Source organism: Triturus cristatus, chromosome 12, assembly GCF_964204655.1.
Source record: "Triturus cristatus chromosome 12, aTriCri1.1, whole genome shotgun sequence".
Classification (NCBI taxonomy): domain Eukaryota; kingdom Metazoa; phylum Chordata; class Amphibia; order Caudata; family Salamandridae; genus Triturus; species Triturus cristatus.
In genome coordinates this window covers 276,524,506-276,538,180 of record NC_140595.1, presented here as the reverse complement: position 1 = coordinate 276,538,180, position 13,675 = coordinate 276,524,506, and positions in this window count along the sequence as shown.

The window sequence follows — 13,675 nt, the reverse complement described above, 5'->3', positions numbered from 1 at the left end:
GACCTACTGGTACGAAGAGGACGCCGGTGCAGTATGTCAATGAGAAAGGAGTGATGTGGGCCAGCGTCGTGGGTGCCAGCGATGGTCTGCGGAGGGTGTAGAGGTCGTGGGACTGGAGCTTGGAGCTTGCCCCGGCACGTGGTGGGCCCTCTTTGACACACGACGTTGTCGGCCGGTAAGCAGTGCAGCCTTGGGGCACTGGGGCGGGCAGGCCTGGTCTAGGTATCAGCATCCGGGGGTGGAGCAGGCGCACAGGGTCGGGTCGCAGGCCCCGCTGCTCACGGTGTCGGCCTCGTGGTGGACTGCGAGGCGCCGCCCTGTCAGTGACGTTGGTCTTTCCGGGAGAGAACCATGCTCTGCGCCACAGGGTTTTTGTCCACACCCCTGCGCAGCCCTGGTGTACTCAGGGCCAACCCACTTTGCTCACGCACACAGGGGGGAACGCAGCGAGCAGCATTTCCGCTATCTGACCCACGGCCTGGGGTGACATGGTTGCATCCACAGTTCACTAGTCGCCAGTCACCAGCAGTTGTGGTCTGCATGGACATATCTGTGGTTTGCATACCCATGTCTGTCCTGCACATCCACGCCTCACTTGTCGTTGTGTACATTCCCATTCACGGGTCACTTGCATCCTTCGCACATGGCTGCATTCCGCATCTACACACGTTCAGCTGTTGTGTGGCTGGGGTGCCATGAGACAGCTGTATTGTGTGCAGAGGTAGCCCGGGATCACCATGGAGTGGTGTTGTCGTGTCTGATAGGTGGTCATGTTGATTGACATGTTGTATGTGGTTTGGTCACATGTGCATTCCCACAGTTGTGCGTTGTATGATGATGGCTTTGAGGTGTGTGGTGTGTTGATTTGGCACTTTCCAACGAGCAGTCCAGTTCCATAGGTGCCAGCCTCAAAGAGCTGGTTGATGATGGACTGTCGGAATATGAAGGAATCATGCACACTGCCTGGGTAGTTGGCGACAACATTGGTGAAGAGTCCCCGGTGGTCCACTATTGTCTGCACATTGATGGAATGCATGTGCTTTCTGTTACGGTAGTGGTATGCAGTAGTGGCAGGGGGTACAAGTGGGACAAGTTCAGTCTTTTGCACCTAACACAGCCGGGAATCCAGCTATGGCATAGAAGCCTTGCTTGATCCCCTGCTGTTCCTGCGCAGTGCGGGCAAAGTGAAGGTACTGGGGTATGAATCTGAGAATGGCATCCAGGACAGATGTGATGAACTTTGATAAGGCTGGCTGTGAGACTGCTCTGACTCTGGCAGTTGTTGGTTGGAAGGTACCAGAGGCCAACAGGTGCAGCACAGCCAGCAGCTTCGTCTGCGGAGGGATGTTCTCCGCTGTGTTGGGACCGTCAACCTGTGGGCGATATGGGTCAGGATGCGAAAGATGGTTGTCCTTTTGAGCCTGTAGTGGGCAATGACTTCCTTGGCCGTTAGGTCTGTGAGAGTGGTGCATTTTTGGTAGGTCTGCTGTCTTACTCTGTGCTGCCTCTGTGGTGGTCCGAGGGGGTCGGCTCCAGGTCTTGGGGGTGGTGGCAGTCCTGGGGGTGGTGACGGTGGGTGTTGTGGCCCTGTTGGGGTTCCAAGCTGCATGAAGAGTAGCTCCATGGTGTCGTTTGTTCTTCGGGGGTGGCTGTGCGCGGGGCTCCGTTGCCAACTGCAGTTAGTCGTCCGGCTTTACGCCTGCCAGACGCAGATGTTTAATTCCTGCTGCTACCGTGGCTTATAGCGTGGTTTTGACTCGCATCGCGGATCTGGCAGTTCATTGTGAAAGTGGTGTTGTCGTTTTTTCGTGTTTTTGCACGGGAACGCCTATTCTGCATCTCATTAGGGTTAGTTGGTGGTGTCCACCGTGGAGATAAATGTGAGGGCAGTTATCGCGGGAATACCGGCGGAGTCTGCTGTTTGCACAGGCTTGTGAATGGGGAGTTAAATCCATCTCCACTTGTGATGCTTTATGGTGGAGATAAATCGGAGATAAGTCCTTGTGAATACACCCCTAGAGTGGTTTGATATTGAAACACTTCTATCCTATAAATGGTTCTTGCAAATGTAAATGATCTGTTAAAAATGAAAGACTTACGAAGCAGCAGAGAACCTCGGTCGCAGCAGCTTCTATCAGAGCACAACAGCTGGTCTTTTCCAGCTACAGCCAATGAGAAAATTAAAGGGGGCAGAGTGAAAGCCACAACAATTAATGCAAATTGCTCTCCATTTCAAACGGAGCCTGGGAGCTGCCTTACAGTTGTTGTTTTTCTGCTTAGATTAATTTCATCAACACTAAACATTTCTGAGCGCTCTGTAATATTAAGGTTTCAAAGTGACAGTCATCGCTGGTCACATTTGTGTACGGCAGTACACTCAAATCTCCCTTTACATCGCGATTTCAACAGTAGGAAGCCTTGAAACTAAACAAAGCGTTTGTACTGGATAACAAGCAGAGTGTGCAAAAAACCAGCAGCAAAAGGCACTGTTTAACACAAAATAAAAGCTCACGACGTAGGGGCACTATGCAGCAACATTAGGGGAAGGTGGGAGTGGGAGGGAAGATGCAATAATAAAACCGCGCCACTGCTTAGCATGCACCCACAATGTAGCACGAGCAGGAAAGAAATTTAAAAAAGAGTCGCCTCAAGAACAGCTAAACCAGCAAGGTGTAAAAATACAGTAATTAATCCCTGCTCTGTGGGAGGAAACCAACCACCAAAAGGAGGGACAAAGAAGAAGGACTGACCACTAGGAAGCAAGGATTTTCAAAGGACATTGAAACAAACAAATGAAAAGCAGAGGCGGGCTTTTAAGCCCACAAAGAAGTAAGTATATAAAGTATATACAAGAGGTCTGGAAAGCTCAACCTAAAATGGGAATGAGGAGAACCAAGGGGCATATTTACAAGGGCCATATCTCCGCTTTTTTGGCTTTTAAAGCCAAAAAAGCGGACATAAAAATATCGCCCTATTTACAAGAGGGTGCTAACATACATTAGCGCATGTTAGCACCCTTTTTTCCGCCGCCTCTCTTTGCATCTCTAATGAGATGCAAAGTGGGCGTCACTGGGCAGTACAACCTTGTAAATATCATTGATGTGCACATCGCGATATTTACAAGGTGGCCCACGCATTTTAGCATACGTTAGTTTTGGGTGAAAACCGCTGTTTTCGCCAAAAACGAACGTCTGCTAAAATCATGACTAACCCATACCTAACATGGGGGGTAGATTCTTGTGTTACGACCATATGGTTGTATCAACAAGCATATCGCCGTTTTGTAGGGAACATCACTGGAAAACCAGCGATGTTCCCTGCAAAACGGCGATTACCCCGCTATCGCTGGAATTTATATCGCCATTGCGCAAGCATGGCAATAAATTCCAGCGATAGACGGCGATAAATATAAAAGCGCTAAGCGCGCTTTGCGATTTTTATCGCCGTCTGTAATAAATATGCTCCCAAATGCCTTGGGCAGGGAAAACCACCAGGAAGTGTATAGATTTAAAACAGAACCTGGATAGCAAAAATGTATGCGTCTCATTTAAGATTGTCTGTAGATAAGGTGCTGGCTGTGAACTGGCTTGTAAAAATTGTTGAGGGTGCTCTACCACCCCAACACGTCTGTTCACCATACGGCAGATTGAACATGATTATGAAAAAGCTCTTTCACTACACGGTGAGCGGCTGGCAAGACTGCCCGGGTTAGAGAAGTATTCCTTAATACCGAACTTTATAAAGCTAAGTTTAGCAAACTTAAGCCATGTGATCTCGGGGGGGTCTAAGAGTGCCCAAGGCAAGATGGCCACAATTTAGTGCAGCTCTGCTTGCCAGAACCTTTTATCCATCAATTATCCGGCAATCGAATGCTCTACTCATCTACTTGACAGACCATCAGCAAGCAGGCACAGCTGTGCATACCTGAATCGCCGTATTTTTGGCCAGAGTGGTGAATTGGCACTGCCGACCGGCCACATGATCGGGCAGTGTGGCCTACATGTGGGCAGGGCTACCTGCTTCCGCACTGGTGCCTATGGTGGAGTAGGTAAAGGTCCGCTGCTGTCCTGCGGGACCCGTTGTGGTTGGTCTTTTATCCAGAGATGAGGCAGACGGGGAAAGTCCCGTGGAACCCGCGGTTATATCCCTGATCCCTACAAAAAGGTGGAACTGACCACGTGCCATCCATGAGATGATCATTTAAATAAATATATATATTGAAATATTGCCCTGAGTTTGCCTGGACATATTCCGTTGGACCTATATTTAAAATAACAAATATTATCTAGCTGAGGGCAAGATATGTTAAACTAACTCTATTAAGAGTGGAATCCATGGACCAAGTTACTTTATTTGGAAAACACTCAGAACAGGAGTTAGCGACAAGGCTATTCTCCTGATTTCATTTAAACCATAGATGGGGTTTTTAAACTTTCATGAAAGTCGGTGAGATTTTATTATTTTTGTCCTGATGAAGGTGGGATTCAAATAAGCATCCACCACCGAAACGCGTCGACGCTTATGTCTTTAAGAATTGGTTAAGATCCAGGAACTATCTCATGTCGAAATCCATTAGGAAATAATAGACTGATGATTTTTATGCAGTGATTCTTACTGGAAAAAACCTTTTCTTCGATTAATATAATGATTTCACGCAATGTTTTTGCTCTCTAGGCGTTCTTCTCATTTTTAACACACACTTTTTATGTATTTCATCATTGGGATTGTATGATTGTTGATTATTGTCTATGTGATTGTAATTTTTAATAAATTGTGCATATTTTACATCATTTCAGTTTTTATCATTTTGTCACATGTGGTTGTTCGTTGGGGTTCACACTGAAGCTTGAGCTAGGATAAATAGTGGGGTGTCTTTACCTCTGGTTAGGAATAATGGTAATTGATGTATGTATGATATAATAGTGTATATTTGGGAAAAAAGGTGGACTTTATAGATACCCAAGAGAAAATCTTATTCTTACGTACCCGTTGTGGAGGCCAGACTCCACCAGTGCTATTTGGTGGCGCTGGGGCACACCCTGCCATCCCTGTTATAGGTGGAGAGGTGTGTGTGACTGCTGCTGGCGGAGCTGGTACGTGAGGCCGGAGCCGGTGCGGCTGGTCGACCATCGCCTCTTCTGCGCCTCATCAGTCGCAGGGCCATCCTGTGCCGAACTCTGCTGTCTGGTCGATGGGGAGCCGTACAGCCGCTGATCGTCCCGGTTGGCGGCCGTGTGGCGGTGGCATGACCAGCAAACCCCTCCCCCATTCTGCTACGGAGTACTGCCAGTGCTGAGGGGACCGCTGGGCTGTGGGCTGTGGTACTGCGGGTGCTGCTGAGGCTGCCTGCACTGGAGTCCGGCCAGGATGCCTTGGGCTTTGTGGCTGTGGGTGCCTGGCGGATGCTGCCTGCTGCCAGATGGAGCTGTGAGTAATTGCAGCACTTCATATTGGCACGGCCGCCCACCCTTCCCTTCTGACTGTGTGGTGTGACGCTGCTGGGGCCCGGTGCTGGATTCTATGCAGCCTGAACTTACAGCAGGGGTTAACTGGAGTGCATGAATGGTGCAGCCTCAAGCTTTAGGTGTACTGTAGCCATACCCTCTGCTGCTCTGGGCATATAATGACGCTACATAACACCAATTCCGACAGTGACTGTGAAGAGGGGGTTACGACCTGAGGGCTTTGTAGAGTCTAAGCGAACTATACTGATCTCTATAGGACCTGTGGTGTGGCTCAGCATAGGTTCCCCAGTGGCGTGGTTTGAGGCCCTCTCCCCTGATACACCCGGTACTGCCCAGCTATACATGTTCAGACCTGTGGGGCCCCACGCTCAGGCCTATGACCACCTGGATGTGTCTGGCCTAATTTCCTAGCACATTGGTCAATCCGTGATCCTGCCATGGGGAAGCCGGATCGCACGCAGTCTCGACTTACATTTGAGTTGCGGCGCACTACGAAGGGCACAGAGAATAGCCAGGTGGAGCAGGGCTCTAGGTCTAGGACCCTGGGAGACACAGGCTTGGTGGCAACGCTTCAGGCCATGCAGCAGAGCGTCGTCTCCATAGTCGGTAAAATAGACACCCTGAACATATGCAATGATCATATTTCGGCACAGCTTGACAAACAAACAGCGTGCATGCCGGCTACAGAGCAGTGCATCTATAGTGTGGAAAATGACCTAAAGCAGGTCAAGGACAAATGTTTGAATATGGAAAAGGTACTCACTGTGAATCAGGCCAAATTGAAGATTTAAAGGCACGGTCCAGACAAAATAACTTGTGAATTACCGGGGTCCCTGAATCTACCAATACCAGGCAGGATGGAGCAGTATGTACAGACCATGCTAGCCTCCTTATTTGGCAAAGACACCCTCTAACATCTGCTTGTGGTAGAACAAGCGCATCGCTCTCTGACAGTGAGGCCTCCCCCTGGGACAGCGCCGCACCCTATCATAGTGCAGCTACTGAACCACTAAGACTGCAATGCTGTGCTTCAACTGTTCCGTGAGCGTGCTGACATCATCTACCAGGGAAATAAAATAGCCATCCACCCTGATTTCACAGTAGCATTCAGGCAGCCAGAAGGGAATTCTTGCCTGTCAAGCATTGTCTACAGAAAGCCAGGATCAAGTATGCCATGTTATACCCGCATGCTTGAGGATTGATTACTGCAGCAAGCAGACCATCTACACCACCCCCAAGGCTGTGACCGTCTTCTTGAACACATTTCCTCATGCCGCATGGATCCGAGTGAAACACCTTGAGAGGACGAAGAGATATGAAACACACCGACTCTGGGAGGGCACCCACCCCCCCCTCTACCGACTATCCTGGAACGGTCAACCTGTGTTGCATTGGCTGTGCATTGTGGGTACACCTAAACTTTAAGCTGGGTTTTTGCCCCGCACCACTTGCCTCATGGGTCTATGTTGGCTTGAAAGAGCATATAATTGGCCACCTGCATACTCCAGGAGGTACGAATGGGACTCTGATGGCCCCCGATGGGTAGACCCCAACAGTTCGTAATGCAGCTGTCTGTGGACACTTCCCCCGGTTGGAGAGATTTTCCAACGTATCCTTCACAATGTTATTCTAGTTCACTTGTTGGGACGGGAAACATCATTGGGATGATTGGGATGCTGATGTGGGTGGTGGGTGGGGTAGGGAATGCTTTTATGAGTTGTGACAAAGTTTCAGCGTTAGTCCACGTCGCTAAATTGGTTTCACTTCATATTGGGACAATATGATCACCAGTTACACCTTCAAGTTCTTGTGCCTTACATCACATCGAACGTTACAGCTTAGGTTTAACCTTTCACCTACACAGTGACAGTCGCGATCAGTGAAATCACCACATTGATCACCTGGAATGTGCGGGGTCTAAATAACCCGCAGAAGACAAGACTGGTGCTGGTCCGCTTGAATCACCACTGTGTCCAGATTGCACTTCTGAAAGAAACACATCCAACGAAACACACTGAACAGCTCATAGGAGCCATTGGGCTGTGCATAGGGTAACCTCCTCATACTCCGCGTACTCTAGTGGTGCGATGCTTCTGGTTAAAATAGGGGTCCCTCTCCAGCTCACTCAAACCCTCATGGACAATCAGGGCAGATGTTATTGTCCAAGCCGTTCTCATCAGTACCCCCATTACCCTGATAAGAACATATGGCTTGAGTATAGATGACCCCAGTTTCTATGTGTCCATTTGGAATGAGCTACTCAAACTACACACAACTACCATTATCTGGGGAGGAGATTTAAATGCCTATCTCGATCCTCTATGGGACCTGGGGCAGCTCTGCCACTATGGAATGGCATGGCAAACACTCCGCTAGAGTGGTGCACAATGGCATGGAGGAACATGTCCTGGTAGACTTATGGCAACATAGGGACCCCAGGAGGAAGGAGAAGACCTATACATCATCAGTACATGGCTCTTGGTCCCATTTAGACTACTGGCTCGCCACCAGAGACATTTATAATTGGGTAATGGATGTAACCCACCTTCCCAAAACCTTGTCAGACCATGCCCCAGTTCGCATAATAGTGAAACTCCCTATGCATACCCCTAAGCCATATCTCTGTTGCTTCCAGGCAGCTCCTCTGCTAGACCTTGTGTTTCATGAGGAACTGTGAACCTCCATTATTGCGTACTTTGCAAAAAACATGGACTCAGTGCCAGACGTGAGCACTCTATGGGAAGCCTTCAATGCTACGATGCAGGGCGTTTGTATTAGTACGGAAACTGGCATATTGAAATCGCTCCGTACACAACTGCATAATGTAGAATGTACCATACATGATCTTGGATGCAATTATGAAACCTGGCCAGACTCCCACACCCTTGAGGCTATCTGCGAAAATGTCACCACATATAATGAAATTGAGAACCAAGAACTCCTCTACTTGTCTAAATGCCATATGGCTCAGTCCTATGGGGAGGGAGGGTGCCCGGGGCGCAGCCTAGCAGCCAGATTGAAAGTACTATGGGCACAGATACATGTCATAAAAATCGTAGCCCCGGACAGCGTAGAACACTATCGCACCCCTGCTATACTAGATAGTTTCACCCAATTCTATACACAACTGTATGATACACGCATGTCTGTTTCAGCTGAAGACACAGCAGATTACCTATCTGACATTGCATTGGCCTGGCTATCACTGGGGCAAAGGGAATACCTATCCCAGCCGATCACGGGTGCCGAAATTAAAGAAGCCATTACCCACCTCCAGAGTGGGAAAGCCTCGATGGCTTGGCCAGTAAATTCCATAAAGAGTTTGCTTCTATCCTTGCACCACATCTCCTTGCCCTAAATGTGGAAGCAAATGATAAACGTATTTGCTGGCCCCTCTGCAAGAGGTTCTGATCACTGTGTTATTAAAATGAGATTAGGCCGCCGAGAGTTGCGAATCATACCGACCACTGTCCCTAATAAATACAGACGTCAAAATTCTAGCCAAAATAATAGCAACTAGACTGCAACCTTTCCTACCCAACTTAGTACTACCGGACCAATTGGGATAAATTCCAGCCTGCTCTACCACTCACAATTCGCACACCATCTTCACATTATTGCACCAGTTGAACCCATCCTTGCCAGCAGCGATGGTCCTTCTGGACACAGCAAAAATGTTCAGTTCTTGTGAATGGTCATGCATGCACATTATACTACAGTGCATGGGATTCCCGACAGCTGCTTTACACGGGTTCGGTAACCCGGGTGCATATTAATGAGGTGATATCGAACAGCTTATCCATTCATAGGAGCACCCATCACGGTTTGCCCGTAGCCCCACTGCTGTTCGCACTTAAGCCCCTCGCATGTATACTCTGTCAACGGCATGAGAAATCTGCACTGAAATTCATGCAGTGTGCCTTGGGCTGAAGGAAGTTACCAGATTAGGGTCACCCGGGTCACTCGCAACCACCTCTCAGCCTTCCATATAAATGAAGAGTCGGTCAGACAGTAGAAAATACAAACCAAAGTTATTCATTAGTCACACACTCGAGTGGAGTCCAGTCTGACCAGCCTCCTTAGAATGCTGTAGAGGGACTGACCCCCGTCAACATGTTAATATAAGATATACTTTTCCAACACCCCTAAAGACCCGCCCAGACTGGAATTTTCCAGTCTGGGCGCTGATGAACAAAGAAGGTACAGAAGGATGGACTACAATCCTGAAGCTGGATACATGCTATCTTGGTTTCAAGGTTACTCTGCCCGTACCTGTCTCTCTGAGAGTGGGAGCAGGCTACCTACTGGTTAAGGAATGCAAAGACAGAACGATCTATTCATTAGTGCAGTGAAGCTCAACCTTGAATAATAAAGCGAAACAATCGAGGCTGCTTTCTGCTGAGGCAGACGGTATGGGACAGAAGCTTACTTTCGATCATAGTACAAAATGGCGGCTGAATACAAAATGGTGCTGCAAATGCTAACTTAACGTGCACAATGCTAGAAGGAGTCGGCTGGATGCATTCTCAGTCCAACAGGGCATATCCCTTTATGATCATTTATGTCCATGAGCCAGCTTCTAATCTAGCGTCCATAATACACAAATATATCCAATTTTTTCGATACTCAGGACTAGGGATAAACTGGTCCAAAACTATTATATTCCCTTTGACCTCTATCACTCAATCACATGATATTGACTTCCCCTTGCAATGGAGCACGGACCCAGTGAAGTATCTGGAAATCTGGATCCATTCAGACCCGGACCTCATGATTTAGTTTAACTATGGTAGGGCGATGTCGCGGTTGGAGGACTAGGTTGTGCAGTGGTCACAACTGCCGCTCTCCATGGCGGACCGGATTGAGGTTATGAAAAGGGTGATTTTACCTAAATTCCTGTATCTGTTCTCTAATATACTATTAATGCTGACGCGCCAATTTTTTAACACACTAAAGACACATTTGGCGGCTCTAGCATGTACGGGCAAGCAGCCCGTATCAACGGGCCCACACCATAACTGAATCATGGTTGGGAGATGATATGGCTCCAGTCCTAGATGAAGCCGTTCCTCTAGGCTATCAAACGATCACCCAAAATCATATAGGCAAAAAAGGAGGTGGTCTAGCTGTTGTGTTCAGGCAAACATTACATATCACTAAAGTTGACGACATCTCCATAAAGAATTGTGAGGCTCTTCTAACAAGATGCAATACTACACCGTCTTCATCCTATAACTTCCTGCTCCTTTACAGACCTCCACCTAGCAAGGCGACATTCTCAGACGCACTTCTAGACACAGTTTCAAACCTGATAACAATGCACCCCAACTTATGCATTCTGGGTGACCTCAACACTTGGTTTGACAAACCCAATATGACCCATCCAAAAACACTAATCACTGGCCTAGAGGCACTGAACCTGCATCAGATTGTCCACAAACATCGCTGGACATATCCTAGATGTCCTTTTTGCTAATACGGAACTAGTTACCTTTCAAACTATAACTCCACTCACATGGTCAGACCACCACTTGCTTGCTTTCCAACATAAAACACTAAGGGACTCACCTAAAACTAGCTTACATCCATCCACCTATCGGCCGTGGAACAAACTCAATTTGGAACATTTGGAAACACAACTAACATCAAGTACAAATCTGGAAACAATAACTTCGGTTCAAAATCTATATGAGTGACTACAGGAAGCTTTTGACATCCTGATTCCACTCAAAACCACACAAGAGCACAAAAGAAAAAAAGCGCCTTGGAGAAACTTAGAAATAAACGACATAAAACAACAAATTAGAAAGCTGCAATGTACTGGTTCAAAACAAACGCCAAACAAGACAAACTTCACCTACAAAAAATTAACAGATTACAAAGTCAGCTATCAAAAAAGCTAAGAAAAGGTACTATTCGGACAGAATTCAAAATGCTATATGTGCAAATAAATAATTCTATAAAATACTCAATGAATTTCGCAAACCAAATTGCCTAGAAGGAACTCATCATGTTACTCAAGATTTCACAGACAAACTGGCAAATCATTACACAGACAAAGCAGACACATTGGGCTTGTACTTAAAACAGAAACAAAGCACCAGCACTAACCCCTGTACAAAACAACAATCCAAGAGTAATCTAACCCAGCCTCTCCGTTCCTTCCAACACATCTCACACGATGAATTTATGGACCTGGTCAAAGCAAGCAAGCCTGCCGGCAGCCCTTCTGACCCCTGTCCACCACAAACTTCAAGACAATTCTTTTAACAACCTTTGCTGCCACTCCAGTAAGAAGAATCATCAACGATTCCTTAACTACTGGAATATTTCCAGAAGAACTAAAAAAATCAGACATACGCCCTTTACTGAAGAAAACAAACTTGGACCCGCTGAACCCTGACAACTACAGACCCATTACAAATGGACCTTTCCTGGGCAAACTGATAGAAAGAGCAGCGTTCACCCAGATGTCACAATTCATTGAAGAGAATGACATACTCTCAGACTTCCAAACAGAATTCCGACCGGGAAGAGGCACTGAATCTGCCCTCCTTGCAATCTGGGATGACCTGAAGAATACAGTTGACCGCAGCGGGGTTGCTGCGCTACTCCTCTTGGACCTCTCGGCTGCCTTTGACACGGTTGACCATGACACTCTGAAACAAAGACTGTATGAAGCCGGCATAGAGGGAACTGCTCTAGACTGGATCGTGTCCTACCTTCGAAACAGAACTAATGTAATCCATACCCCACCTTTCTCGTCCAAACCGTACTCCACAAAAGCAGGGGTCCCTCAAGGTTCTATCATCTCGCCCATGCTTTTCAACATCTGCATGAAGTCATTACCGGTACTGATCAATCAATTTCACCTCACGTGCTATAACTATGCAGATGGCACGCAAATACTCCTTCAACTGGAATGCCCCAAAGACAATGCAAAATCCCCAATTTTCAGTTGTCTCAGAGGCATGGATCAGTGGATGACTTGGAGATATCTCAAATTGAATGCTTCAAAAACGGAAATACTTGCATGTGGCGATTGGAAACATTATGACCCGCTTGCCGCCTAGCCTGATGAACTGGAATCACCACCTAAATTATCGAAGGAAGTAAGAAACCTCGGAATGACCATGGACTCCAAGCTGTCGATGAATGCCCAAGTGGACAAACTGGCAAGATCAAGCTTTGTCACTATAAAAACGCTGCAACGAATTTTCCCTCATTTGGGATTGCCACACAAGGTCCAAGCTACCACCTCCCTTGTTCTGTCCAAACTCGAATACGCCAGTAGACTCAACCACGGATCACTTTTAAGGACCATGAAAAGACTACAACGATTTCAGAACTCGGCTGCCAGACTACTCTTGCATATCAAACCGTGAGACCACATCTCACCTGCCTTGAAAGCCCTGCATTGGTTACCGGTTGCCAGAACATCCACGTTCAAGCTACTTTGTATCACCCACAAAGCAATACATGGAATGGGACCACTCTTCATCAGGAATAAAATCACCAAACACATTCAACTAAGGAACCTACGCTCTAAAGGGGCATCTCGCCTCAAAATCCCAAGATACAAGAAAAAAACCATGGGTGGCACATCCTTCTCTGTTCAAGCAGCCAAACTATGGAACTCTTTACCCCCCAACATAAGATCCACAACAACCACCTTATCTTCAGAAAACTACTCATGAATTGGCTCTTTCCCACATAAGCACCATACGCAAACAGAAATTTACAGCATATTCCTCTGTATATAATCATTTATTTTCACTCTAGATATGTACCTATCTTTGTGTATTGCTTTGTATAAACATGTAGAATAATAATGTTGTTGTAAATAAATAATTAGATAAAAAGCATCTTTGGTCTATATGTACTTACTTCCATTGTGCATCTATGTACATTCCATGTACTTGGATCTGTGTCTGTTACATTTCTCCTGAAAAAGCATATCCAATGCACTACCCTATTTCTCATCCTGTACCTCTATCAATATCTTTAATCTAAATATACTTACCTTCTTTATGCATCTATATACTTTCAATGTACTTATGGATCTAAATATTTATCACTTTCTTCTAATTTAGCATTTCAAATGCACTACCCTATTTCTCAGCCTATACTTCTCTCAATATATCCTCTGGCCCAACCTTCTGACTCATATCAAACTTCTTTCTACTACTGTTTCCAATTCACTACCCTAT